Source organism: Anarhichas minor, unplaced genomic scaffold (assembly GCF_050575085.1).
Source record: "Anarhichas minor isolate MPS153535 unplaced genomic scaffold, ASM5057508v1 ptg000025l, whole genome shotgun sequence".
Taxonomy (NCBI): Eukaryota; Metazoa; Chordata; class Actinopteri; order Perciformes; family Anarhichadidae; genus Anarhichas; species Anarhichas minor.
Genome location: NW_027466471.1, coordinates 1,796,387 through 1,820,579, shown reverse-complemented (window position 1 = coordinate 1,820,579; position 24,193 = coordinate 1,796,387). Strand labels below are relative to the sequence as shown.

The 24,193-nt window shown below is 42.7% G+C and overlaps 22 non-coding genes across 22 annotated transcripts; all 22 read left to right on the top strand.

Moving 5' to 3' along the window:
* Positions 1–280: 280 nt before the first annotated feature.
* On the top strand, positions 281–352 carry trnaq-uug (transfer RNA glutamine (anticodon UUG)). The gene has a single exon. It is a non-coding gene; the product is annotated as a tRNA-Gln (tRNA).
* A 1,031-nt stretch (positions 353–1,383) lies between these two features.
* Positions 1,384–1,455, top strand: trnaq-uug (transfer RNA glutamine (anticodon UUG)). The gene has a single exon. It is a non-coding gene; the product is annotated as a tRNA-Gln (tRNA).
* A 1,039-nt stretch (positions 1,456–2,494) lies between these two features.
* trnaq-uug (transfer RNA glutamine (anticodon UUG)) lies at positions 2,495–2,566 on the top strand. The gene has a single exon. It is a non-coding gene; the product is annotated as a tRNA-Gln (tRNA).
* A 1,039-nt stretch (positions 2,567–3,605) lies between these two features.
* trnaq-uug (transfer RNA glutamine (anticodon UUG)) lies at positions 3,606–3,677 on the top strand. Its single transcript has one exon. It is a non-coding gene; the product is annotated as a tRNA-Gln (tRNA).
* Positions 3,678–4,716: 1,039 nt separating this feature from the next.
* On the top strand, positions 4,717–4,790 carry trnaq-uug (transfer RNA glutamine (anticodon UUG)). Its single transcript has one exon. It is a non-coding gene; the product is annotated as a tRNA-Gln (tRNA).
* A 1,039-nt stretch (positions 4,791–5,829) lies between these two features.
* trnaq-uug (transfer RNA glutamine (anticodon UUG)) lies at positions 5,830–5,901 on the top strand. The gene has a single exon. It is a non-coding gene; the product is annotated as a tRNA-Gln (tRNA).
* A 1,031-nt stretch (positions 5,902–6,932) lies between these two features.
* trnaq-uug (transfer RNA glutamine (anticodon UUG)) lies at positions 6,933–7,004 on the top strand. Its single transcript has one exon. It is a non-coding gene; the product is annotated as a tRNA-Gln (tRNA).
* A 1,039-nt stretch (positions 7,005–8,043) lies between these two features.
* On the top strand, positions 8,044–8,117 carry trnaq-uug (transfer RNA glutamine (anticodon UUG)). Its single transcript has one exon. It is a non-coding gene; the product is annotated as a tRNA-Gln (tRNA).
* Positions 8,118–9,149: 1,032 nt separating this feature from the next.
* trnaq-uug (transfer RNA glutamine (anticodon UUG)) lies at positions 9,150–9,221 on the top strand. Its single transcript has one exon. It is a non-coding gene; the product is annotated as a tRNA-Gln (tRNA).
* Positions 9,222–10,245: 1,024 nt separating this feature from the next.
* On the top strand, positions 10,246–10,317 carry trnaq-uug (transfer RNA glutamine (anticodon UUG)). Its single transcript has one exon. It is a non-coding gene; the product is annotated as a tRNA-Gln (tRNA).
* A 1,025-nt stretch (positions 10,318–11,342) lies between these two features.
* On the top strand, positions 11,343–11,414 carry trnaq-uug (transfer RNA glutamine (anticodon UUG)). The gene has a single exon. It is a non-coding gene; the product is annotated as a tRNA-Gln (tRNA).
* Positions 11,415–12,438: 1,024 nt separating this feature from the next.
* Positions 12,439–12,510, top strand: trnaq-uug (transfer RNA glutamine (anticodon UUG)). Its single transcript has one exon. It is a non-coding gene; the product is annotated as a tRNA-Gln (tRNA).
* A 1,024-nt stretch (positions 12,511–13,534) lies between these two features.
* trnaq-uug (transfer RNA glutamine (anticodon UUG)) lies at positions 13,535–13,606 on the top strand. The gene has a single exon. It is a non-coding gene; the product is annotated as a tRNA-Gln (tRNA).
* A 1,024-nt stretch (positions 13,607–14,630) lies between these two features.
* trnaq-uug (transfer RNA glutamine (anticodon UUG)) lies at positions 14,631–14,702 on the top strand. The gene has a single exon. It is a non-coding gene; the product is annotated as a tRNA-Gln (tRNA).
* Positions 14,703–15,726: 1,024 nt separating this feature from the next.
* trnaq-uug (transfer RNA glutamine (anticodon UUG)) lies at positions 15,727–15,798 on the top strand. Its single transcript has one exon. It is a non-coding gene; the product is annotated as a tRNA-Gln (tRNA).
* Positions 15,799–16,822: 1,024 nt separating this feature from the next.
* trnaq-uug (transfer RNA glutamine (anticodon UUG)) lies at positions 16,823–16,894 on the top strand. The gene has a single exon. It is a non-coding gene; the product is annotated as a tRNA-Gln (tRNA).
* Positions 16,895–17,918: 1,024 nt separating this feature from the next.
* On the top strand, positions 17,919–17,990 carry trnaq-uug (transfer RNA glutamine (anticodon UUG)). Its single transcript has one exon. It is a non-coding gene; the product is annotated as a tRNA-Gln (tRNA).
* Positions 17,991–19,010: 1,020 nt separating this feature from the next.
* On the top strand, positions 19,011–19,082 carry trnaq-uug (transfer RNA glutamine (anticodon UUG)). Its single transcript has one exon. It is a non-coding gene; the product is annotated as a tRNA-Gln (tRNA).
* Positions 19,083–20,114: 1,032 nt separating this feature from the next.
* On the top strand, positions 20,115–20,186 carry trnaq-uug (transfer RNA glutamine (anticodon UUG)). The gene has a single exon. It is a non-coding gene; the product is annotated as a tRNA-Gln (tRNA).
* Positions 20,187–21,218: 1,032 nt separating this feature from the next.
* Positions 21,219–21,290, top strand: trnaq-uug (transfer RNA glutamine (anticodon UUG)). Its single transcript has one exon. It is a non-coding gene; the product is annotated as a tRNA-Gln (tRNA).
* Positions 21,291–22,315: 1,025 nt separating this feature from the next.
* Positions 22,316–22,387, top strand: trnaq-uug (transfer RNA glutamine (anticodon UUG)). The gene has a single exon. It is a non-coding gene; the product is annotated as a tRNA-Gln (tRNA).
* Positions 22,388–23,419: 1,032 nt separating this feature from the next.
* Positions 23,420–23,491, top strand: trnaq-uug (transfer RNA glutamine (anticodon UUG)). Its single transcript has one exon. It is a non-coding gene; the product is annotated as a tRNA-Gln (tRNA).
* Positions 23,492–24,193: the final 702 nt, after the last annotated feature.

Below are 24,193 nucleotides of genomic sequence, written 5' to 3'. Positions count from 1 at the left end.
ATCTTACCATGTGTTTGTATACAGTTGGCCTATATGTTGCTGGATTCATTGTTTGTATGAAGTCTCTCAAAACAATTTCTTTACTTGTCACTTCCCAAATCCTCCGCTGAGCTTACTAAAATCCTTAAGTTAGCCTGAAACGGTTTCTGTGTCTTGTTAGCTTCTCTGTCATCGGTTCCGTTGTATGCCTTCTATGTCCTATTCCCTGCACAGATAACATACTAGCGGATGCCAAATATGAAACTGTCTACCAAAACTGCGTCGTTTTCTACGGCATAGTGGTTCCATGGTGTAATGGTTAGCACTCTGGACTTTGACTCCAGTGATCTGAGTTCAAATCTCAGTGGAACCTGATTTTAAGCTGAGTAAAGGTCAAAAAATGCAACCTTTCCACATCTCAGCAAAAGTTGGACTGGCCAGCTACAAGTGAGACCGGAGAGGACTGTCTTGACCTTCACCGGAGTAATCTAAGAATGAAGTAGTATTGACAGGGACATTGACACTTAAATCATGGATGCACACTTTGTATTGTGTCTTGTAATCACCATAAAAAAAGAAGTTTGACTGAGATTTCAACTCAGGTTCTTGCCGTTAGAGTCTAAAGTGTTCGTCATCAAGGCACCCGTATACTCCATCAGAGGTTGTTGTTGGATGGTCGACCAGCTTTGGAAAGCCCATCCACACACAGCTTTCCGATGTCAGATGGGGGCTGTGTCCAACCATTTGTGTGTTAAAAAAACACAAGGGGCTGTGTTAGTGGGGTCAACGGCAATGAATACTGATTCAAGATGTCGTGTTTGCGGAACATATTAATGCACTTAAAGGCTCATTAGATGGCAAAACAAAGCAAATTTAGGTTTTTTTCAGTCAGGATGGCCGAGCGGTCCAAGGCGCTGCGTTCAGGTCGCAGTCTCCACTGGAGGCGTGGGTTCGAATCCCACTTCTGACAGCAGTTATTTTTCACTTGTTCTGTTGACTGTAACATGATATTGTAAAAGAAAGCTTAGCAATGCTTTGTACGTTAAGGAGCAGGCATTTGACAAAATACTGCACGACTACTGCAACAGCAGCATTTGTAAGCCTCTACATTATCAACCAGTGTAATCTTACCATGTGTTTGTATACAGTTGGCCTATATGTTGCTGGATTCATTGTTTGTATGAAGTCTCTCAAAACAATTTCTTTACTTGTCACTTCCCAAATCCTCTGCTGAGCTTACTAAAATCCTTAAGTTAGCCTGAAACGGTTTCTGTATCTTGTTAGCTTCTCTGTCATCGGTTCCGTTGTATGCCTTCTATGTCCTATTCCCTGCACAGATAACATACTAGCGGATGCCAAATATGAAACTGTCTACCAAAACTGCGTCGTTTTCTACGGCATAGTGGTTCAATGGTGTAATGGTTAGCACTCTGGACTTTGACTCCAGTGATCTGAGTTCAAATCTCAGTGGAACCTGATTTTAAGCTAGAGTGAAGGTCAAAAAATGCAACCTTTCCACATCTCAGCAAAAGTTGGACTGGCCAGCTACAAGTGAGACCGGAGAGGACTGTCTTGACCTTCACCGGAGTGATCTAAGAATGAAGTAGTATTGACAGGGAGCTAAATGGTTTCCACTTAAATCATGGATGCACACTTTGTATTGTGTCTTGTAATCACCATAAAAAAAGAAGTTTGACTGAGATTTCAACTCAGGTTCTTGCCTTTAGAGTCTAAAGTGTTCGTCATCAAGGGACCCGTATACTCCATCAGAGGTTGTTGTTGGATGGTCGACCAGCTTTGGAAAGCCCATCCACACACAGCTTTCCGATGTCAGATGGGGGCTGTGTCCAACCATTTGTGTGTTAAAAAAACACAAGGGGCTGTGTTAGTGGGGTCAACGGCAATGAATACTGATTCAAGATGTCGTGTTTGCGGAACATATTAATGCACTTAAAGGCTCATTAGATGGCAAAACAAAGCAAATTTAGGTTTTTTTCAGTCAGGATGGCCGAGCGGTCCAAGGGGCTGCGTTCAGGTCGCAGTCTCCACTGGAGGCGTGGGTTCGAATCCCACTTCTGACAGCAGTTATTTTTCACTTGTTCTGTTGACTGTAACATGATATTGTAAAAGAAAGCTTAGCAATGCTTTGTACGTTAAGGAGCAGGCATTTGACAAAATACTGCACGACTACTGCAACAGCAGCATTTGTAAGCCTCTACATTATCAACCAGTGTAATCTTACCATGTGTTTGTATACAGTTGGCCTATATGTTGCTGGATTCATTGTTTGTATGAAGTCTCTCAAAACAATTTCTTTACTTGTCACTTCCCAAATCCTCCGCTGAGCTTACTAAAATCCTTAAGTTAGCCTGAAACGGTTTCTGTGTCTTGTTAGCTTCTCTGTCATCGGTTCCGTTGTATGCCTTCTATGTCCTATTCCCTGCACAGATAACATACTAGCGGATGCCAAATATGAAACTGTCTACCAAAACTGCGTCGTTTTCTATGGCATAGTGGTTCCATGGTGTAATGGTTAGCACTCTGGACTTTGACTCCAGTGATCTGAGTTCAAATCTCAGTGGAACCTGATTTTAAGCTAGAGTAAAGGTCAAAAAATGCAACCTTTCCACATCTCAGCAAAAGTTGGACTGGCCAGCTACAAGTGAGACCGGAGAGGACTGTCTTGACCTTCACCGGAGTGATCTAAGAATGAAGTAGTATTGACAGGGAGCTAAATGGTTTCCACTTAAATCATGGATGCACACTTTGTATTGTGTCTTGTAATCACCATAAAAAAAGAAGTTTGACTGAGATTTCAACTCAGGTTCTTGCCTTTAGAGTCTAAAGTGTTCGTCATCAAGGGACCCGTATACTCCATCAGAGGTTGTTGTTGGATGGTCGACCAGCTTTGGAAAGCCCATCCACACACAGCTTTCCGATGTCAGATGGGGGCTGTGTCCAACCATTTGTGTGTTAAAAAAACACAAGGGGCTGTGTTAGTGGGGTCAACGGCAATGAATACTGATTCAAGATGTCGCGTTTGCGGAACATATTAATGCACTTAAAGGCTCATTAGATGGCAAAACAAAGCAAATTTAGGTTTTTTTCAGTCAGGATGGCCGAGCGGTCCAAGGGGCTGCGTTCAGGTCGCAGTCTCCACTGGAGGCGTGGGTTCGAATCCCACTTCTGACAGCAGTTATTTTTCACTTGTTCTGTTGACTGTAACATGATATTGTAAAAGAAAGCTTAGCAATGCTTTGTACGTTAAGGAGCAGGCATTTGACAAAATACTGCACGACTACTGCAACAGCAGCATTTGTAAGCCTCTACATTATCAACCAGTGTAATCTTACCATGTGTTTGTATACAGTTGGCCTATATGTTGCTGGATTCATTGTTTGTATGAAGTCTCTCAAAACAATTTCTTTACTTGTCACTTCCCAAATCCTCTGCTGAGCTTACTAAAATCCTTAAGTTAGCCTGAAACGGTTTCTGTATCTTGTTAGCTTCTCTGTCATCGGTTCCGTTGTATGCCTTCTATGTCCTATTCCCTGCACAGATAACATACTAGCGGATGCCAAATATGAAACTGTCTACCAAAACTGCGTCGTTTTCTATGGCATAGTGGTTCCATGGTGTAATGGTTAGCACTCTGGACTTTGACTCCAGTGATCTGAGTTCAAATCTCAGTGGAACCTGATTTTAAGCTAGAGTAAAGGTCAAAAAATGCAACCTTTCCACATCTCAGCAAAAGTTGGACTGGCCAGCTACAAGTGAGACCGGAGAGGACTGTCTTGACCTTCACCGGAGTGATCTAAGAATGAAGTAGTATTGACAGGGAGCTAAATGGTTTCCACTTAAATCATGGATGCACACTTTGTATTGTGTCTTGTAATCACCATAAAAAAAGAAGTTTGACTGAGATTTCAACTCAGGTTCTTGCCTTTAGAGTCTAAAGTGTTCGTCATCAAGGGACCCGTATACTCCATCAGAGGTTGTTGTTGGATGGTCGACCAGCTTTGGAAAGCCCATCCACACACAGCTTTCCGATGTCAGATGGGGGCTGTGTCCAACCATTTGTGTGTTAAAAAAACACAAGGGGCTGTGTTAGTGGGGTCAACGGCAATGAATACTGATTCAAGATGTCGCGTTTGCGGAACATATTAATGCACTTAAAGGCTCATTAGATGGCAAAACAAAGCAAATTTAGGTTTTTTTCAGTCAGGATGGCCGAGCGGTCCAAGGGGCTGCGTTCAGGTCGCAGTCTCCACTGGAGGCGTGGGTTCGAATCCCACTTCTGACAGCAGTTATTTTTCACTTGTTCTGTTGACTGTAACATGATATTGTAAAAGAAAGCTTAGCAATGCTTTGTACGTTAAGGAGCAGGCATTTGACAAAATACTGCACGACTACTGCAACAGCAGCATTTGTAAGCCTCTACATTATCAACCAGTGTAATCTTACCATGTGTTTGTATACAGTTGGCCTATATGTTGCTGGATTCATTGTTTGTATGAAGTCTCTCAAAACAATTTCTTTACTTGTCACTTCCCAAATCCTCTGCTGAGCTTACTAAAATCCTTAAGTTAGCCTGAAACGGTTTCTGTATCTTGTTAGCTTCTCTGTCATCGGTTCCGTTGTATGCCTTCTATGTCCTATTCCCTGCACAGATAACATACTAGCGGATGCCAAATATGAAACTGTCTACCAAAACTGCGTCGTTTTCTACGGCATAGTGGTTCAATGCGGTGTAATGGTTAGCACTCTGGACTTTGACTCCAGTGATCTGAGTTCAAATCTCAGTGGAACCTGATTTTAAGCTAGAGTGAAGGTCAAAAAATGCAACCTTTCCACATCTCAGCAAAAGTTGGACTGGCCAGCTACAAGTGAGACCGGAGAGGACTGTCTTGACCTTCACCGGAGTGATCTAAGAATGAAGTAGTATTGACAGGGAGCTAAATGGTTTCCACTTAAATCATGGATGCACACTTTGTATTGTGTCTTGTAATCACCATAAAAAAAGAAGTTTGACTGAGATTTCAACTCAGGTTCTTGCCGTTAGAGTCTAAAGTGTTCGTCATCAAGGGACCCGTATACTCCATCAGAGGTTGTTGTTGGATGGTCGACCAGCTTTGGAAAGCCCATCCACACACAGCTTTCCGATGTCAGATGGGGGCTGTGTCCAACCATTTGTGTGTTAAAAAAACACAAGGGGCTGTGTTAGTGGGGTCAACGGCAATGAATACTGATTCAAGATGTCGTGTTTGCGGAACATATTAATGCACTTAAAGGCTCATTAGATGGCAAAACAAAGCAAATTTAGGTTTTTTTCAGTCAGGATGGCCGAGCGGTCCAAGGGGCTGCGTTCAGGTCGCAGTCTCAACTGGAGGCGTGGGTTCGAATCCCACTTCTGACAGCAGTTATTTTTCACTTGTTCTGTTGACTGTAACATGATATTGTAAAAGAAAGCTTAGCAATGCTTTGTACGTTAAGGAGCAGGCATTTGACAAAATACTGCACGACTACTGCAACAGCAGCATTTGTAAGCCTCTACATTATCAACCAGTGTAATCTTACCATGTGTTTGTATACAGTTGGCCTATATGTTGCTGGATTCATTGTTTGTATGAAGTCTCTCAAAACAATTTCTTTACTTGTCACTTCCCAAATCCTCCGCTGAGCTTACTAAAATCCTTAAGTTAGCCTGAAACGGTTTCTGTGTCTTGTTAGCTTCTCTGTCATCGGTTCCGTTGTATGCCTTCTATGTCCTATTCCCTGCACAGATAACATACTAGCGGATGCCAAATATGAAACTGTCTACCAAAACTGCGTCGTTTTCTACGGCATAGTGGTTCCATGGTGTAATGGTTAGCACTCTGGACTTTGACTCCAGTGATCTGAGTTCAAATCTCAGTGGAACCTGATTTTAAGCTGAGTAAAGGTCAAAAAATGCAACCTTTCCACATCTCAGCAAAAGTTGGACTGGCCAGCTACAAGTGAGACCGGAGAGGACTGTCTTGACCTTCACCGGAGTAATCTAAGAATGAAGTAGTATTGACAGGGACATTGACACTTAAATCATGGATGCACACTTTGTATTGTGTCTTGTAATCACCATAAAAAAAGAAGTTTGACTGAGATTTCAACTCAGGTTCTTGCCGTTAGAGTCTAAAGTGTTCGTCATCAAGGGACCCGTATACTCCATCAGAGGTTGTTGTTGGATGGTCGACCAGCTTTGGAAAGCCCATCCACACACAGCTTTCCGATGTCAGATGGGGGCTGTGTCCAACCATTTGTGTGTTAAAAAAACACAAGGGGCTGTGTTAGTGGGGTCAACGGCAATGAATACTGATTCAAGATGTCGTGTTTGCGGAACATATTAATGCACTTAAAGGCTCATTAGATGGCAAAACAAAGCAAATTTAGGTTTTTTTCAGTCAGGATGGCCGAGCGGTCCAAGGGGCTGCGTTCAGGTCGCAGTCTCAACTGGAGGCGTGGGTTCGAATCCCACTTCTGACAGCAGTTATTTTTCACTTGTTCTGTTGACTGTAACATGATATTGTAAAAGAAAGCTTAGCAATGCTTTGTACGTTAAGGAGCAGGCATTTGACAAAATACTGCACGACTACTGCAACAGCAGCATTTGTAAGCCTCTACATTATCAACCAGTGTAATCTTACCATGTGTTTGTATACAGTTGGCCTATATGTTGCTGGATTCATTGTTTGTATGAAGTCTCTCAAAACAATTTCTTTACTTGTCACTTCCCAAATCCTCCGCTGAGCTTACTAAAATCCTTAAGTTAGCCTGAAACGGTTTCTGTGTCTTGTTAGCTTCTCTGTCATCGGTTCCGTTGTATGCCTTCTATGTCCTATTCCCTGCACAGATAACATACTAGCGGATGCCAAATATGAAACTGTCTACCAAAACTGCGTCGTTTTCTATGGCATAGTGGTTCCATGGTGTAATGGTTAGCACTCTGGACTTTGACTCCAGTGATCTGAGTTCAAATCTCAGTGGAACCTGATTTTAAGCTAGAGTAAAGGTCAAAAAATGCAACCTTTCCACATCTCAGCAAAAGTTGGACTGGCCAGCTACAAGTGAGACCGGAGAGGACTGTCTTGACCTTCACCGGAGTGATCTAAGAATGAAGTAGTATTGACAGGGAGCTAAATGGTTTCCACTTAAATCATGGATGCACACTTTGTATTGTGTCTTGTAATCACCATAAAAAAAGAAGTTTGACTGAGATTTCAACTCAGGTTCTTGCCTTTAGAGTCTAAAGTGTTCGTCATCAAGGGACCCGTATACTCCATCAGAGGTTGTTGTTGGATGGTCGACCAGCTTTGGAAAGCCCATCCACACACAGCTTTCCGATGTCAGATGGGGGCTGTGTCCAACCATTTGTGTGTTAAAAAAACACAAGGGGCTGTGTTAGTGGGGTCAACGGCAATGAATACTGATTCAAGATGTCGCGTTTGCGGAACATATTAATGCACTTAAAGGCTCATTAGATGGCAAAACAAAGCAAATTTAGGTTTTTTTCAGTCAGGATGGCCGAGCGGTCCAAGGGGCTGCGTTCAGGTCGCAGTCTCCACTGGAGGCGTGGGTTCGAATCCCACTTCTGACAGCAGTTATTTTTCACTTGTTCTGTTGACTGTAACATGATATTGTAAAAGAAAGCTTAGCAATGCTTTGTACGTTAAGGAGCAGGCATTTGACAAAATACTGCACGACTACTGCAACAGCAGCATTTGTAAGCCTCTACATTATCAACCAGTGTAATCTTACCATGTGTTTGTATACAGTTGGCCTATATGTTGCTGGATTCATTGTTTGTATGAAGTCTCTCAAAACAATTTCTTTACTTGTCACTTCCCAAATCCTCTGCTGAGCTTACTAAAATCCTTAAGTTAGCCTGAAACGGTTTCTGTATCTTGTTAGCTTCTCTGTCATCGGTTCCGTTGTATGCCTTCTATGTCCTATTCCCTGCACAGATAACATACTAGCGGATGCCAAATATGAAACTGTCTACCAAAACTGCGTCGTTTTCTACGGCATAGTGGTTCAATGCGGTGTAATGGTTAGCACTCTGGACTTTGACTCCAGTGATCTGAGTTCAAATCTCAGTGGAACCTGATTTTAAGCTAGAGTGAAGGTCAAAAAATGCAACCTTTCCACATCTCAGCAAAAGTTGGACTGGCCAGCTACAAGTGAGACCGGAGAGGACTGTCTTGACCTTCACCGGAGTAATCTAAGAATGAAGTAGTATTGACAGGGACATTGACACTTAAATCATGGATGCACACTTTGTATTGTGTCTTGTAATCACCATAAAAAAAGAAGTTTGACTGAGATTTCAACTCAGGTTCTTGCCGTTAGAGTCTAAAGTGTTCGTCATCAAGGGACCCGTATACTCCATCAGAGGTTGTTGTTGGATGGTCGACCAGCTTTGGAAACCCCATCCACACACAGCTTTCCGATGTCAGATGGGGGCTGTGTCCAACCATTTGTGTGTTAAAAAAACACAAGGGGCTGTGTTAGTGGGGTCAACGGCAATGAATACTGATTCAAGATGTCGTGTTTGCGGAACATATTAATGCACTTAAAGGCTCATTAGATGGCAAAACAAAGCAAATTTAGGTTTTTTTAAGTCAGGATGGCCGAGCGGTCCAAGGCGCTGCGTTCAGGTCGCAGTCTCCACTGGAGGCGTGGGTTCGAATCCCACTTCTGACAGCAGTTATTTTTCACTTGTTCTGTTGACTGTAACATGATATTGTAAAAGAAAGCTTAGCAATGCTTTGTACGTTAACGAGCAGGCATTTGACAAAATACTGCACGACTACTGCAACAGCAGCATTTGTAAGCCTCTACATTATCAACCAGTGTAATCTTACCATGTGTTTGTATACAGTTGGCCTATATGTTGCTGGATTCATTGTTTGTATGAAGTCTCTCAAAACAATTTCTTTACTTGTCACTTCCCAAATCCTCTGCTGAGCTTACTAAAATCCTTAAGTTAGCCTGAAACGGTTTCTGTGTCTTGTTAGCTTCTCTGTCATCGGTTCCGTTGTATGCCTTCTATGTCCTATTCCCTGCACAGATAACATACTAGCGGATGCCAAATATGAAACTGTCTACCAAAACTGCGTCGTTTTCTACGGCATAGTGGTTCCATGGTGTAATGGTTAGCACTCTGGACTTTGACTCCAGTGATCTGAGTTCAAATCTCAGTGGAACCTGATTTTAAGCTGAGTAAAGGTCAAAAAATGCAACCTTTCCACATCTCAGCAAAAGTTGGACTGGCCAGCTACAAGTGAGACCGGAGAGGACTGTCTTGACCTTCACCGGAGTAATCTAAGAATGAAGTAGTATTGACAGGGACATTGACACTTAAATCATGGATGCACACTTTGTATTGTGTCTTGTAATCACCATAAAAAAAGAAGTTTGACTGAGATTTCAACTCAGGTTCTTGCCGTTAGAGTCTAAAGTGTTCGTCATCAAGGGACCCGTATACTCCATCAGAGGTTGTTGTTGGATGGTCGACCAGCTTTGGAAAGCCCATCCACACACAGCTTTCCGATGGGGGCTGTGTCCAACCATTTGTGTGTTAAAAAAACACAAGGGGCTGTGTTAGTGGGGTCAACGGCAATGAATACTGATTCAAGATGTCGTGTTTGCGGAACATATTAATGCACTTAAAGGCTCATTAGATGGCAAAACAAAGCAAATTTAGGTTTTTTTCAGTCAGGATGGCCGAGCGGTCCAAGGCGCTGCGTTCAGGTCGCAGTCTCCACTGGAGGCGTGGGTTCGAATCCCACTTCTGACAGCAGTTATTTTTCACTTGTTCTGTTGACTGTAACATGATATTGTAAAAGAAAGCTTAGCAATGCTTTGTACGTTAACGAGCAGGCATTTGACAAAATACTGCACGACTACTGCAACAGCAGCATTTGTAAGCCTCTACATTATCAACCAGTGTAATCTTACCATGTGTTTGTATACAGTTGGCCTATATGTTGCTGGATTCATTGTTTGTATGAAGTCTCTCAAAACAATTTCTTTACTTGTCACTTCCCAAATCCTCCGCTGAGCTTACTAAAATCCTTAAGTTAGCCTGAAACGGTTTCTGTGTCTTGTTAGCTTCTCTGTCATCGGTTCCGTTGTATGCCTTCTATGTCCTATTCCCTGCACAGATAACATACTAGCGGATGCCAAATATGAAACTGTCTACCAAAACTGCGTCGTTTTCTACGGCATAGTGGTTCCATGGTGTAATGGTTAGCACTCTGGACTTTGACTCCAGTGATCTGAGTTCAAATCTCAGTGGAACCTGATTTTAAGCTGAGTAAAGGTCAAAAAATGCAACCTTTCCACATCTCAGCAAAAGTTGGACTGGCCAGCTACAAGTGAGACCGGAGAGGACTGTCTTGACCTTCACCGGAGTAATCTAAGAATGAAGTAGTATTGACAGGGACATTGACACTTAAATCATGGATGCACACTTTGTATTGTGTCTTGTAATCACCATAAAAAAAGAAGTTTGACTGAGATTTCAACTCAGGTTCTTGCCGTTAGAGTCTAAAGTGTTCGTCATCAAGGGACCCGTATACTCCATCAGAGGTTGTTGTTGGATGGTCGACCAGCTTTGGAAAGCCCATCCACACACAGCTTTCCGATGGGGGCTGTGTCCAACCATTTGTGTGTTAAAAAAACACAAGGGGCTGTGTTAGTGGGGTCAACGGCAATGAATACTGATTCAAGATGTCGTGTTTGCGGAACATATTAATGCACTTAAAGGCTCATTAGATGGCAAAACAAAGCAAATTTTGGTTTTTTTCAGTCAGGATGGCCGAGCGGTCCAAGGCGCTGCGTTCAGGTCGCAGTCTCCACTGGAGGCGTGGGTTCGAATCCCACTTCTGACAGCAGTTATTTTTCACTTGTTCTGTTGACTGTAACATGATATTGTAAAAGAAAGCTTAGCAATGCTTTGTACGTTAAGGAGCAGGCATTTGACAAAATACTGCACGACTACTGCAACAGCAGCATTTGTAAGCCTCTACATTATCAACCAGTGTAATCTTACCATGTGTTTGTATACAGTTGGCCTATATGTTGCTGGATTCATTGTTTGTATGAAGTCTCTCAAAACAATTTCTTTACTTGTCACTTCCCAAATCCTCCGCTGAGCTTACTAAAATCCTTAAGTTAGCCTGAAACGGTTTCTGTGTCTTGTTAGCTTCTCTGTCATCGGTTCCGTTGTATGCCTTCTATGTCCTATTCCCTGCACAGATAACATACTAGCGGATGCCAAATATGAAACTGTCTACCAAAACTGCGTCGTTTTTCTACGGCATAGTGGTTCCATGGTGTAATGGTTAGCACTCTGGACTTTGACTCCAGTGATCTGAGTTCAAATCTCAGTGGAACCTGATTTTAAGCTGAGTAAAGGTCAAAAAATGCAACCTTTCCACATCTCAGCAAAAGTTGGACTGGCCAGCTACAAGTGAGACCGGAGAGGACTGTCTTGACCTTCACCGGAGTAATCTAAGAATGAAGTAGTATTGACAGGGACATTGACACTTAAATCATGGATGCACACTTTGTATTGTGTCTTGTAATCACCATAAAAAAAGAAGTTTGACTGAGATTTCAACTCAGGTTCTTGCCGTTAGAGTCTAAAGTGTTCGTCATCAAGGGACCCGTATACTCCATCAGAGGTTGTTGTTGGATGGTCGACCAGCTTTGGAAAGCCCATCCACACACAGCTTTCCGATGGGGGCTGTGTCCAACCATTTGTGTGTTAAAAAAACACAAGGGGCTGTGTTAGTGGGGTCAACGGCAATGAATACTGATTCAAGATGTCGTGTTTGCGGAACATATTAATGCACTTAAAGGCTCATTAGATGGCAAAACAAAGCAAATTTAGGTTTTTTTCAGTCAGGATGGCCGAGCGGTCCAAGGCGCTGCGTTCAGGTCGCAGTCTCCACTGGAGGCGTGGGTTCGAATCCCACTTCTGACAGCAGTTATTTTTCACTTGTTCTGTTGACTGTAACATGATATTGTAAAAGAAAGCTTAGCAATGCTTTGTACGTTAACGAGCAGGCATTTGACAAAATACTGCACGACTACTGCAACAGCAGCATTTGTAAGCCTCTACATTATCAACCAGTGTAATCTTACCATGTGTTTGTATACAGTTGGCCTATATGTTGCTGGATTCATTGTTTGTATGAAGTCTCTCAAAACAATTTCTTTACTTGTCACTTCCCAAATCCTCCGCTGAGCTTACTAAAATCCTTAAGTTAGCCTGAAACGGTTTCTGTGTCTTGTTAGCTTCTCTGTCATCGGTTCCGTTGTATGCCTTCTATGTCCTATTCCCTGCACAGATAACATACTAGCGGATGCCAAATATGAAACTGTCTACCAAAACTGCGTCGTTTTCTACGGCATAGTGGTTCCATGGTGTAATGGTTAGCACTCTGGACTTTGACTCCAGTGATCTGAGTTCAAATCTCAGTGGAACCTGATTTTAAGCTGAGTAAAGGTCAAAAAATGCAACCTTTCCACATCTCAGCAAAAGTTGGACTGGCCAGCTACAAGTGAGACCGGAGAGGACTGTCTTGACCTTCACCGGAGTAATCTAAGAATGAAGTAGTATTGACAGGGACATTGACACTTAAATCATGGATGCACACTTTGTATTGTGTCTTGTAATCACCATAAAAAAAGAAGTTTGACTGAGATTTCAACTCAGGTTCTTGCCGTTAGAGTCTAAAGTGTTCGTCATCAAGGGACCCGTATACTCCATCAGAGGTTGTTGTAGGATGGTCGACCAGCTTTGGAAAGCCCATCCACACACAGCTTTCCGATGGGGGCTGTGTCCAACCATTTGTGTGTTAAAAAAACACAAGGGGCTGTGTTAGTGGGGTCAACGGCAATGAATACTGATTCAAGATGTCGTGTTTGCGGAACATATTAATGCACTTAAAGGCTCATTAGATGGCAAAACAAAGCAAATTTAGGTTTTTTTCAGTCAGGATGGCCGAGCGGTCCAAGGCGCTGCGTTCAGGTCGCAGTCTCCACTGGAGGCGTGGGTTCGAATCCCACTTCTGACAGCAGTTATTTTTCACTTGTTCTGTTGACTGTAACATGATATTGTAAAAGAAAGCTTAGCAATGCTTTGTACGTTAACGAGCAGGCATTTGACAAAATACTGCACGACTACTGCAACAGCAGCATTTGTAAGCCTCTACATTATCAACCAGTGTAATCTTACCATGTGTTTGTATACAGTTGGCCTATATGTTGCTGGATTCATTGTTTGTATGAAGTCTCTCAAAACAATTTCTTTACTTGTCACTTCCCAAATCCTCTGCTGAGCTTACTAAAATCCTTAAGTTAGCCTGAAACGGTTTCTGTGTCTTGTTAGCTTCTCTGTCATCGGTTCCGTTGTATGCCTTCTATGTCCTATTCCCTGCACAGATAACATACTAGCGGATGCCAAATATGAAACTGTCTACCAAAACTGCGTCGTTTTCTACGGCATAGTGGTTCCATGGTGTAATGGTTAGCACTCTGGACTTTGACTCCAGTGATCTGAGTTCAAATCTCAGTGGAACCTGATTTTAAGCTGAGTAAAGGTCAAAAAATGCAACCTTTCCACATCTCAGCAAAAGTTGGACTGGCCAGCTACAAGTGAGACCGGAGAGGACTGTCTTGACCTTCACCGGAGTAATCTAAGAATGAAGTAGTATTGACAGGGACATTGACACTTAAATCATGGATGCACACTTTGTATTGTGTCTTGTAATCACCATAAAAAAAGAAGTTTGACTGAGATTTCAACTCAGGTTCTTGCCGTTAGAGTCTAAAGTGTTCGTCATCAAGGGACCCGTATACTCCATCAGAGGTTGTTGTTGGATGGTCGACCAGCTTTGGAAAGCCCATCCACACACAGCTTTCCGATGGGGGCTGTGTCCAACCATTTGTGTGTTAAAAAAACACAAGGGGCTGTGTTAGTGGGGTCAACGGCAATGAATACTGATTCAAGATGTCGTGTTTGCGGAACATATTAATGCACTTAAAGGCTCATTAGATGGCAAAACAAAGCAAATTTAGGTTTTTTTCAGTCAGGATGGCCGAGCGGTCCAAGGCGCTGCGTTCAGGTCGCAGTCTCCACTGGAGGCGTGGGTTCGAATCCCACTTCTGACAGCAGTTATTTTTCACTTGTTCTGTTGACTGTAACATGATATTGTAAAAGAAAGCTTAGCAATGCTTTGTACGTTAACGAGCAGGCATTTGACAAAATACTGCACGACTACTGCAACAGCAGCATTTGTAAGCCTCTACATTATCAACCAGTGTAATCTTACCATGTGTTTGTATACAGTTGGCCTATATGTTGCTGGATTCATTGTTTGTATGAAGTCTCTCAAAACAATTTCTTTACTTGTCACTTCCCAAATCCTCCGCTGAGCTTACTAAAATCCTTAAGTTAGCCTGAAACGGTTTCTGTGTCTTGTTAGCTTCTCTGTCATCGGTTCCGTTGTATGCCTTCTATGTCCTATTCCCTGCACAGATAACATACTAGCGGATGCCAAATATGAAACTGTCTACCAAAACTGCGTCGTTTTCTACGGCATAGTGGTTCCATGGTGTAATGGTTAGCACTCTGGACTTTGACTCCAGTGATCTGAGTTCAAATCTCAGTGGAACCTGATTTTAAGCTGAGTAAAGGTCAAAAAATGCAACCTTTCCACATCTCAGCAAAAGTTGGACTGGCCAGCTACAAGTGAGACCGGAGAGGACTGTCTTGACCTTCACCGGAGTAATCTAAGAATGAAGTAGTATTGACAGGGACATTGACACTTAAATCATGGATGCACACTTTGTATTGTGTCTTGTAATCACCATAAAAAAAGAAGTTTGACTGAGATTTCAACTCAGGTTCTTGCCGTTAGAGTCTAAAGTGTTCGTCATCAAGGGACCCGTATACTCCATCAGAGGTTGTTGTAGGATGGTCGACCAGCTTTGGAAAGCCCATCCACACACAGCTTTCCGATGGGGGCTGTGTCCAACCATTTGTGTGTTAAAAAAACACAAGGGGCTGTGTTAGTGGGGTCAACGGCAATGAATACTGATTCAAGATGTCGTGTTTGCGGAACATATTAATGCACTTAAAGGCTCATTAGATGGCAAAACAAAGCAAATTTAGGTTTTTTTCAGTCAGGATGGCCGAGCGGTCCAAGGCGCTGCGTTCAGGTCGCAGTCTCCACTGGAGGCGTGGGTTCGAATCCCACTTCTGACAGCAGTTATTTTTCACTTGTTCTGTTGACTGTAACATGATATTGTAAAAGAAAGCTTAGCAATGCTTTGTACGTTAACGAGCAGGCATTTGACAAAATACTGCACGACTACTGCAACAGCAGCATTTGTAAGCCTCTACATTATCAACCAGTGTAATCTTACCATGTGTTTGTATACAGTTGGCCTATATGTTGCTGGATTCATTGTTTGTATGAAGTCTCTCAAAACAATTTCTTTACTTGTCACTTCCCAAATCCTCTGCTGAGCTTACTAAAATCCTTAAGTTAGCCTGAAACGGTTTCTGTGTCTTGTTAGCTTCTCTGTCATCGGTTCCGTTGTATGCCTTCTATGTCCTATTCCCTGCACAGATAACATACTAGCGGATGCCAAATATGAAACTGTCTACCAAAACTGCGTCGTTTTCTACGGCATAGTGGTTCCATGGTGTAATGGTTAGCACTCTGGACTTTGACTCCAGTGATCTGAGTTCAAATCTCAGTGGAACCTGATTTTAAGCTGAGTAAAGGTCAAAAAATGCAACCTTTCCACATCTCAGCAAAAGTTGGACTGGCCAGCTACAAGTGAGACCGGAGAGGACTGTCTTGACCTTCACCGGAGTAATCTAAGAATGAAGTAGTATTGACAGGGACATTGACACTTAAATCATGGATGCACACTTTGTATTGTGTCTTGTAATCACCATAAAAAAAGAAGTTTGACTGAGATTTCAACTCAGGTTCTTGCCGTTAGAGTCTAAAGTGTTCGTCATCAAGGGACCCGTATACTCCATCAGAGGTTGTTGTTGGATGGTCGACCAGCTTTGGAAAGCCCATCCACACACAGCTTTCCGATGGGGGCTGTGTCCAACCATTTGTGTGTTAAAAAAACACAAGGGGCTGTGTTAGTGGGGTCAACGGCAATGAATACTGATTCAAGATGTCGTGTTTGCGGAACATATTAATGCACTTAAAGGCTCATTAGATGGCAAAACAAAGCAAATTTAGGTTTTTTTCAGTCAGGATGGCCGAGCGGTCCAAGGCGCTGCGTTCAGGTCGCAGTCTCCACTGGAGGCGTGGGTTCGAATCCCACTTCTGACAGCAGTTATTTTTCACTTGTTCTGTTGACTGTAACATGATATTGTAAAAGAAAGCTTAGCAATGCTTTGTACGTTAACGAGCAGGCATTTGACAAAATACTGCACGACTACTGCAACAGCAGCATTTGTAAGCCTCTACATTATCAACCAGTGTAATCTTACCATGTGTTTGTATACAGTTGGCCTATATGTTGCTGGATTCATTGTTTGTATGAAGTCTCTCAAAACAATTTCTTTACTTGTCACTTCCCAAATCCTCCGCTGAGCTTACTAAAATCCTTAAGTTAGCCTGAAACGGTTTCTGTGTCTTGTTAGCTTCTCTGTCATCGGTTCCGTTGTATGCCTTCTATGTCCTATTCCCTGCACAGATAACATACTAGCGGATGCCAAATATGAAACTGTCTACCAAAACTGCGTCGTTTTCTACGGCATAGTGGTTCCATGGTGTAATGGTTAGCACTCTGGACTTTGACTCCAGTGATCTGAGTTCAAATCTCAGTGGAACCTGATTTTAAGCTGAGTAAAGGTCAAAAAATGCAACCTTTCCACATCTCAGCAAAAGTTGGACTGGCCAGCTACAAGTGAGACCGGAGAGGACTGTCTTGACCTTCACCGGAGTAATCTAAGAATGAAGTAGTATTGACAGGGACATTGACACTTAAATCATGGATGCACACTTTGTATTGTGTCTTGTAATCACCATAAAAAAAGAAGTTTGACTGAGATTTCAACTCAGGTTCTTGCCGTTAGAGTCTAAAGTGTTCGTCATCAAGGGACCCGTATACTCCATCAGAGGTTGTTGTTGGATGGTCGACCAGCTTTGGAAAGCCCATCCACACACAGCTTTCCGATGGGGGCTGTGTCCAACCATTTGTGTGTTAAAAAAACACAAGGGGCTGTGTTAGTGGGGTCAACGGCAATGAATACTGATTCAAGATGTCGTGTTTGCGGAACATATTAATGCACTTAAAGGCTCATTAGATGGCAAAACAAAGCAAATTTAGGTTTTTTTCAGTCAGGATGGCCGAGCGGTCCAAGGCGCTGCGTTCAGGTCGCAGTCTCCACTGGAGGCGTGGGTTCGAATCCCACTTCTGACAGCAGTTATTTTTCACTTGTTCTGTTGACTGTAACATGATATTGTAAAAGAAAGCTTAGCAATGCTTTGTACGTTAACGAGCAGGCATTTGACAAAATACTGCACGACTACTGCAACAGCAGCATTTGTAAGCCTCTACATTATCAACCAGTGTAATCTTACCATGTGTTTGTATACAGTTGGCCTATATGTTGCTGGATTCATTGTTTGTATGAAGTCTCTCAAAACAATTTCTTTACTTGTCACTTCCCAAATCCTCCGCTGAGCTTACTAAAATCCTTAAGTTAGCCTGAAACGGTTTCTGTGTCTTGTTAGCTTCTCTGTCATCGGTTCCGTTGTATGCCTTCTATGTCCTATTCCCTGCACAGATAACATACTAGCGGATGCCAAATATGAAACTGTCTACCAAAACTGCGTCGTTTTCTACGGCATAGTGGTTCCATGGTGTAATGGTTAGCACTCTGGACTTTGACTCCAGTGATCTGAGTTCAAATCTCAGTGGAACCTGATTTTAAGCTAGAGTAAAGGTCAAAAAATGCAACCTTTCCACATCTCAGCAAAAGTTTGACTGGCCAGCTACAAGTGAGACCGGAGAGGACTGTCTTGACCTTCACCGGAGTAATCTAAGAATGAAGTAGTATTGACACTTAAATCATGGATGCACACTTTGTATTGTGTCTTGTAATCACCATAAAAAAAGAAGTTTGACTGAGATTTCAACTCAGGTTCTTGCCGTTAGAGTCTAAAGTGTTCGTCATCAAGGGACCCGTATACTCCATCAGAGGTTGTTGTTGGATGGTCGACCAGCTTTGGAAAGCCCATCCACACACAGCTTTCCGATGTCAGATGGGGGCTGTGTCCAACCATTTGTGTGTTAAAAAAACACAAGGGGCTGTGTTAGTGGGGTCAACGGCAATGAATACTGATTCAAGATGTCGTGTTTGCGGAACATATTAATGCACTTAAAGGCTCATTAGATGGCAAAACAAAGCAAATTTAGGTTTTTTTCAGTCAGGATGGCCGAGCGGTCCAAGGCGCTGCGTTCAGGTCGCAGTCTCCACTGGATGCGTGGGTTCGAATCCCACTTCTGACAGCAGTTATTTTTCACTTGTTCTGTTGACTGTAACATGATATTGTAAAAGAAAGCTTAGCAATGCTTTGTACGTTAAGGAGCAGGCATTTGACAAAATACTGCACGACTACTGCAACAGCAGCATTTGTAAGCCTCTACATTATCAACCAGTGTAATCTTACCATGTGTTTGTATACAGTTGGCCTATATGTTGCTGGATTCATTGTTTGTATGAAGTCTCTCAAAACAATTTCTTTACTTGTCACTTCCCAAATCCTCTGCTGAGCTTACTAAAATCCTTAAGTTAGCCTGAAACGGTTTCTGTGTCTTGTTAGCTTCTTTGTCATCGGTTCCGTTGTATGCCTTCTATGTCCTATTCCCTGCACAGATAACATACTAGCGGATGCCAAATATGAAACTGTCTACCAAAACTGCGTCGTTTTCTACAGCATAGTGGTTCCATGGTGTAATGGTTAGCACTCTGGACTTTGACTCCAGTGATCTGAGTTCAAATCTCAGTGGAACCTGATTTTAAGCTAGAGTAAAGGTCAAAAAATGCAACCTTTCCACATCTCAGCAAAAGTTGGACTGGCCAGCTACAAGTGAGACCGGAGAGGACTGTCTTGACCTTCACCGGAGTAATCTAAGAATGAAGTAGTATTGACAGGGACATTGACACTTAAATCATGGATGCACACTTTGTATTGTGTCTTGTAATCACCATAAAAAAAGAAGTTTGACTGAGATTTCAACTCAGGTTCTTGCCGTTAGAGTCTAAAGTGTTCGTCATCAAGGGACCCGTATACTCCATCAGAGGTTGTTGTTGGATGGTCGACCAGCTTTGGAAAGCCCATCCACACACAGCTTTCCGATGTCAGATGGGGGCTGTGTCCAACCATTTGTGTGTTAAAAAAACACAAGGGGCTGTGTTAGTGGGGTCAACGGCAATGAATACTGATTCAAGATGTCGTGTTTGCGGAACATATTAATGCACTTAAAGGCTCATTAGATGGCAAAACAAAGCAAATTTAGGTTTTTTTCAGTCAGGATGGCCGAGCGGTCCAAGGCGCTGCGTTCAGGTCGCAGTCTCCACTGGAGGCGTGGGTTCGAATCCCACTTCTGACAGCAGTTATTTTTCACTTGTTCTGTTGACTGTAACATGATATTGTAAAAGAAAGCTTAGCAATGCTTTGTACGTTAAGGAGCAGGCATTTGACAAAATACTGCACGACTACTGCAACAGCAGCATTTGTAAGCCTCTACATTATCAACCAGTGTAATCTTACCATGTGTTTGTATACAGTTGGCCTATATGTTGCTGGATTCATTGTTTGTATGAAGTCTCTCAAAACAATTTCTTTACTTGTCACTTCCCAAATCCTCTGCTGAGTTTACTAAAATCCTTAAGTTAGCCTGAAACGGTTTCTGTGTCTTGTTAGCTTCTTTGTCATCGGTTCCGTTGTATGCCTTCTATGTCCTATTCCCTGCACAGATAACATACTAGCGGATGCCAAATATGAAACTGTCTACCAAAACTGCGTCGTTTTCTAAGGCATAGTGGTTCCATGGTGTAATGGTTAGCACTCTGGACTTTGACTCCAGTGATCTGAGTTCAAATCTCAGTGGAACCTGATTTTAAGCTAGAGTAAAGGTCAAAAAATGCAACCTTTCCACATCTCAGCAAAAGTTGGACTGGCCAGCTACAAGTGAGACCGGAGAGGACTGTCTTGACCTTCACCGGAGTAATCTAAGAATGAAGTAGTATTGACAGGGACATTGACACTTAAATCATGGATGCACACTTTGTATTGTGTCTTGTAATCACCATAAAAAAAGAAGTTTGACTGAGATTTCAACTCAGGTTCTTGCCGTTAGAGTCTAAAGTGTTCGTCATCAAGGGACCCGTATACTCCATCAGAGGTTGTTGTTGGATGGTCGACCAGCTTTGGAAAGCCCATCCACACACAGCTTTCCGATGTCAGATGGGGGCTGTGTCCAACCATTTGTGTGTTAAAAAAACACAAGGGGCTGTGTTAGTGGGGTCAACGGCAATGAATACTGATTCAAGATGTCGTGTTTGCGGAACATATTAATGCACTTAAAGGCTCATTAGATGGCAAAACAAAGCAAATTTAGGTTTTTTTCAGTCAGGATGGCCGAGCGGTCCAAGGCGCTGCGTTCAGGTCGCAGTCTCCACTGGAGGCGTGGGTTCGAATCCCACTTCTGACAGCAGTTATTTTTCACTTGTTCTGTTGACTGTAACATGATATTGTAAAAGAAAGCTTAGCAATGCTTTGTACGTTAAGGAGCAGGCATTTGACAAAATACTGCACGACTACTGCAACAGCAGCATTTGTAAGCCTCTACATTATCAACCAGTGTAATCTTACCATGTGTTTGTATACAGTTGGCCTATATGTTGCTGGATTCATTGTTTGTATGAAGTCTCTCAAAACAATTTCTTTACTTGTCACTTCCCAAATCCTCTGCTGAGCTTACTAAAATCCTTAAGTTAGCCTGAAACGGTTTCTGTGTCTTGTTAGCTTCTTTGTCATCGGTTCCGTTGTATGCCTTCTATGTCCTATTCCCTGCACAGATAACATACTAGCGGATGCCAAATATGAAACTGTCTACCAAAACTGCGTCGTTTTCTACGGCATAGTGGTTCCATGGTGTAATGGTTAGCACTCTGGACTTTGACTCCAGTGATCTGAGTTCAAATCTCAGTGGAACCTGATTTTAAGCTAGAGTAAAGGTCAAAAAATGCAACCTTTCCACATCTCAGCAAAAGTTGGACTGGCCAGCTACAAGTGAGACCGGAGAGGACTGTCTTGACCTTCACCGGAGTAATCTAAGAATGAAGTAGTATTGACAGGGACATTGACACTTAAATCATGGATGCACACTTTGTATTGTGTCTTGTAATCACCATAAAAAAAGAAGTTTGACTGAGATTTCAACTCAGGTTCTTGCCGTTAGAGTCTAAAGTGTTCGTCATCAAGGGACCCGTATACTCCATCAGAGGTTGTTGTAGGATGGTCGACCAGCTTTGGAAAGCCCATCCACACACAGCTTTCCGATGGGGGCTGTGTCCAACCATTTGTGTGTTAAAAAAACACAAGGGGCTGTGTTAGTGGGGTCAACGGCAATGAATACTGATTCAAGATGTCGTGTTTGCGGAACATATTAATGCACTTAAAGGCTCATTAGATGGCAAAACAAAGCAAATTTAGGTTTTTTTCAGTCAGGATGGCCGAGCGGTCCAAGGCGCTGCGTTCAGGTCGCAGTCTCCACTGGAGGCGTGGGTTCGAATCCCACTTCTGACAGCAGTTATTTTTCACTTGTTCTGTTGACTGTAACATGATATTGTAAAAGAAAGCTTAGCAATGCTTTGTACGTTAACGAGCAGGCATTTGACAAAATACTGCACGACTACTGCAACAGCAGCATTTGTAAGCCTCTACATTATCAACCTGTGTAATCTTACCATGTGTTTGTATACAGTTGGCCTATATGTTGCTGGATTCATTGTTTGTATGAAGTCTCTCAAAACAATTTCTTTACTTGTCACTTCCCAAATCCTCTGCTGAGCTTACTAAAATCCTTAAGTTAGCCTGAAACGGTTTCTGTGTCTTGTTAGCTTCTTTGTCATCGGTTCCGTTGTATGCCTTCTATGTCCTATTCCCTGCACAGATAACATACTAGCGGATGCCAAATATGAAACTGTCTACCAAAACTGCGTCGTTTTCTACGGCATAGTGGTTCCATGGTGTAATGGTTAGCACTCTGGACTTTGACTCCAGTGATCTGAGTTCAAATCTCAGTGGAACCTGATTTTAAGCTAGAGTAAAGGTCAAAAAATGCAACCTTTCCACATCTCAGCAAAAGTTGGACTGGCCAGCTACAAGTGAGACCGGAGAGGACTGTCTTGACCTTCACCGGAGTAATCTAAGAATGAAGTAGTATTGACAGGGACATTGACACTTAAATCATGGATGCACACTTTGTATTGTGTCTTGTAATCACCATAAAAAAAGAAGTTTGACTGAGATTTCAACTCAGGTTCTTGCCGTTAGAGTCTAAAGTGTTCGTCATCAAGGGACCCGTATACTCCATCAGAGGTTGTTGTTGGATGGTCGACCAGCTTTGGAAAGCCCATCCACACACAGCTTTCCGATGTCAGATGGGGGCTGTGTCCAACCATTTGTGTGTTAAAAAAACACAAGGGGCTGTGTTAGTGGGGTCAACGGCAATGAATACTGATTCAAGATGTCGTGTTTGCGGAACATATTAATGCACTTAAAGGCTCATTAGATGGCAAAACAAAGCAAATTTAGGTTTTTTTCAGTCAGGATGGCCGAGCGGTCCAAGGCGCTGCGTTCAGGTCGCAGTCTCCACTGGAGGCGTGGGTTCGAATCCCACTTCTGACAGCAGTTATTTTTCACTTGTTCTGTTGACTGTAACATGATATTGTAAAAGAAAGCTTAGCAATGCTTTGTACGTTAAGGAGCAGGCATTTGACAAAATACTGCACGACTACTGCAACAGCAGCATTTGTAAGCCTCTACATTATCAACCTGTGTAATCTTACCATGTGTTTGTATACAGTTGGCCTATATGTTGCTGGATTCATTGTTTGTATGAAGTCTCTCAAAACAATTTCTTTACTTGTCACTTCCCAAATCCTCTGCTGAGCTTACTAAAATCCTTAAGTTAGCCTGAAACGGTTTCTGTGTCTTGTTAGCTTCTTTGTCATCGGTTCCGTTGTATGCCTTCTATGTCCTATTCCCTGCACAGATAACATACTAGCGGATGCCAAATATGAAACTGTCTACCAAAACTGCGTCGTTTTCTACGGCATAGTGGTTCCATGGTGTAATGGTTAGCACTCTGGACTTTGACTCCAGTGATCTGAGTTCAAATCTCAGTGGAACCTGATTTTAAGCTAGAGTAAAGGTCAAAAAATGCAACCTTTCCACATCTCAGCAAAAGTTGGACTGGCCAGCTACAAGTGAGACCGGAGAGGACTGTCTTGACCTTCACCGGAGTAATCTAAGAATGAAGTAGTATTGACAGGGACATTGACACTTAAATCATGGATGCACACTTTGTATTGTGTCTTGTAATCACCATAAAAAAAGAAGTTTGACTGAGATTTCAACTCAGGTTCTTGCCGTTAGAGTCTAAAGTGTTCGTCATCAAGGGACCCGTATACTCCATCAGAGGTTGTTGTTGGATGGTCGACCAGCTTTGGAAAGCCCATCCACACACAGCTTTCCGATGTCAGATGGGGGCTGTGTCCAACCATTTGTGTGTTAAAAAAACACAAGGGGCTGTGTTAGTGGGGTCAACGGCAATGAATACTGATTCAAGATGTCGTGTTTGCGGAACATATTAATGCACTTAAAGGCTCATTAGATGGCAAAACAAAGCAAATTTAGGTTTTTTTCAGTCAGGATGGCCGAGCGGTCCAAGGCGCTGCGTTCAGGTCGCAGTCTCCACTGGAGGCGTGGGTTCGAATCCCACTTCTGACAGCAGTTATTTTTCACTTGTTCTGTTGACTGTAACATGATATTGTAAAAGAAAGCTTAGCAATGCTTTGTACGTTAAGGAGCAGGCATTTGACAAAATACTGCAC